Raw genomic sequence first — 3,647 nt, 5'->3', positions numbered from 1 at the left:
CGTCCCGCAAAAACAAGCCCTCGTTTGTCCACGTGGTTAGGAAAATAAGAGTTATGGCTCTGGGAAAAGAAGGGGAGGAAAAAATGGAAATTGGCTGCGGCTTGAAGGGGTTAATGCACTTTTGCTACCATGGAGTGCCAATCTTAATGAATGGGTGCCTGGTGATATTAATTGGTGTACCCTGTTCGGATATTTCTTGGGGATATTACTGCTATCTTTTAAGGGATGTTTTCGATGCAGAGATGATTACTGGGCAGTGGCTTCAAAGCAATGATAGCGCCAACATCCTCCGCTCCCCCCGACCCGCAAAGTGAAGCAAAGGGCTGGGGAGAGAGAAAGCTGAGAGTGATATTCAGAATATTTTGCAACACTTCACCATCATTATGACGACTTTAGTCATAAAAACCACTGAAATGGAGAAAATGTCAAATCTTTCCTACAGACCAGCCCCACGTCTGCTGTAAGAGACCTACAAAGCCGCGCAGTCACGCGCGCGCACAGCTATGTGACATGGTGTAAATTTGTGGTTTCCCCTTTACTACAGCTGCTCTGCACACAGCTATGATTAGCTCATCCATTCTCATATATTCAGTCTTTCAATGAATGACGGAATTGAAAGTCCATTTTTTGTTACTCCGCCGCGTATTTCACGACCAACTTATCGCTCGGTTCTCACGTCAGCTGCACTATGACGTCTTGTATCTTTTGTCATGTGCTAGGGATCTAGTTATGTGGCAGCAGTAAAATTTAGCAACTCTGGGGCTTTTATTTAGTCCCGGAGTCTCTCAGAAGACCTTACACATTCATAGGAAGCTTGTCTCCTCCTAAAATGTTGCGCGACCGTGATATGACGTACGATTTTCTATGGTGTCATTTCTTGACTTGCAACCTGCTGCGACAGTTCCCAAATTGGTTGTATTTCTTACCACGGGTTGCAAGTTGCATGAGATTCCCTTGCCGTAGACCTCAATGCAAGTCACATGCGACTGCGTCAGAGACTGACTGACTGATACATTAAAAATACCTGGCTAAGTAAATACCATTACCGGTAATTATTTTGATAAAATGCGTCCTGACGGGTGACCTATACTATGAAAAAAATTGTTCAGGAAAAATGTGCAAGTGTAACAAGGTGTCGAATAGAAATAGCTGGACAACACAATGGCAGATGTTTGGGGATTTTTCTGGGTATGCGAAAGAAGTAATCCAAAGAAGGACAAGTGGTGAACTATCTACAGGATCGTAAGATCCTTAGGATTAATTATGCACATAAGAACCCAAGAATAACCCAGCTTGGTCTGTTCCCACTCGAGATCTACACATACTTCTGAAAAAGTTGGCTAGAGTTGGTGTGAATCCCTTCTCAGGACCCTGTCCGTGGGCCACGTCACTAATATCTGGCCAGTGGACAGGAGACCTGAGAATTATCTCCTACCTCTTGACATTCATGACATTGACATTCATGGTTCTTTTCTCTAATAATAATAATAACTTTCTTTCTATAGCGCCAACATATTCCGCAGCACTTTACATTATAGAGGGGACTTGTACAGACAATAGTCATTACAGCATACCAATAAACACATAGATCAAAACAGATACTAAGAGGAATGAGGGCCCTGCTCGCAAGCTTACAATCTATAAGGAAAAAGGGGAGACACGAAATGTGGATGGTAACAATTTGCTTTTATTGTTCGGACCAGCCATAGTGTAAGAATCGGGTGTTCCTGTGAGGCTGCATGAACCAGCTAACAGTCTAAATATGTAAGAGTATGGACACAGAGGGCTGTTAAATGCATAACGCATGTGAGAACATGATGTAAGGAACCTGGTTATGGTAAAAAATTTTAATGGGCCACACAGGGATATTTAGGGGATAATGCGTTGAGGTGGTAGGCCAGTCTGAACAAGTGCATTTTTAGGGCACGCTTAAAACTGTGGGGATTGAGGATTAATCGTATTAACCTGGGTATTGCATTACAAAGAATTGGTGCAGTACAGGAAAAGTCTTGGAGATGGGAGTGGGAGGTTCTGATTATTGAGGATGTTAACCTCAGGTCATTAGCAGAATGGAGGGCACGGGTATGGTGGTAGGCTGAGATGAGGGAGATGTAGGGTGGTGCTGAGCCATGGAGTATTTTGTGGGTGAGGGTAATAAGTTGTACTGGATTCTGGAGTGGATAGGTAACCAGTTTAAGGACTGGCACAAGGTAGCGGCATCGGTGTAACGATTGTTGAGGCATATGATCCTGGCTGCAGCATTCAAGACAGATTGGAGAGGGTAGAGTTTGGTAAGAGGGAGACCGACTAGTAGAGAGTTACAATAGTCCAATCGAGAATGAATAAGAGAAACAGTAAGAGTTTTTGCAGAGTCGAAAGTAAAAAAAAAAGTTGAATTCTAGAAATGTTTTTGAGGTGTAGATAACAAGAGCGAGCCATTGATCGGATGTGGGGGGGTGAATGAAAGCTCGGAATAAAGTATGACCCCAAGACAGCGGGCATGTTGCTGGGGAGTAATCATGGAAGCACACACAGAAATGGCAATGTCGGGCATAGGTAGGTTAGTAGAGGGAGGAAACACGAGGAGTTCAGTTTTTGACAGGGTCAGATTCAGATAGAGGAAGGACATAATGTTAGAGATGGTGGTAAGACAATCTCTGGTGTTTTCCAAAAAGGCAGGCATGATATCAGGAGAAGTGTATAATTGGGTGTCATCAGCAGAGAGATGGTACTGTAATCTAAATCTACTGATTGCTTCACCAATAGGAGCAGTATACGAAGAGGAGGGGGCCTAAAATCGATCCTTGAGGGGCCCCAACAGTAAGGGGAAGATGGGAGGAGGAGGAGCCAGCAAAAGATACAGTGAAGGAGCAATTAGAGAGCTAGGCGGAGAACCAGGAGAGAACGGTGTCCTTCAGGCCGATGGAGCGGAGCATAGTGAGGAAGAGCTGATGATCCACAGTGTCGAATGCTGCGGAGAGATCCAAGAGAATTAGCATGGAGTTGTGACCATTGCATTTAGCTGTTAGAAGATAATTAGAGACTTTAGCAAGGGCCGTTTCAGTACAGTGTACAGAGAGAGGAAACCGGATTGTAGCGGGTCGAGAATAGAGTTATCTGAGAGATAGCAGATAAATTGGTGTGGACCAGGCATTCCAGAGGTTTAGAGATGAAGGGAAGATGAGAGACAGGTCTATAGTTAGCGGGACAGTTTTGGTCGAGGGATGGTTTTTCAAGTAATGGCTGGATGATGGCATGCTAAAATGAGGAGGGAAAGATATCGGAAGACGATACCGTCTAGTTGATCTGCTGTGACATCACAGGTGTGTGATACTACAACAATGAGATCGTATCAGGCTGTCTAATCCAAATAAGAGCTGGGGATGCCAAGATGGAGAAGATTCTCAGGTCTCCCATCCAGCAGCCACAGATTACTGACGTTGTCAAAGGACGGGGTCCTGTGAATTGATTTGGACCAACTTTAATTCGAACATACCATGCATTGCACTATGTGGGACCAGCCGCAAGCCCATGGCGATCTTTGTCTACCTCCAATAGCACCTACATTGGGCAAGGGAACATCAGAATGGAAGAAGGTGGCCTGTTCATGTTTTCTTTTGCATCATGCGGAGGGCTGCTGATTTTGG

The sequence above is a fragment of the Dendrobates tinctorius genome, unplaced genomic scaffold (assembly GCF_039654945.1).
Source record: "Dendrobates tinctorius isolate UK_male_01 unplaced genomic scaffold, ASM3965494v1 ptg000086l, whole genome shotgun sequence".
NCBI classification, from domain to species: domain Eukaryota; kingdom Metazoa; phylum Chordata; class Amphibia; order Anura; family Dendrobatidae; genus Dendrobates; species Dendrobates tinctorius.
This window is presented reverse-complemented; position numbering follows the sequence as displayed.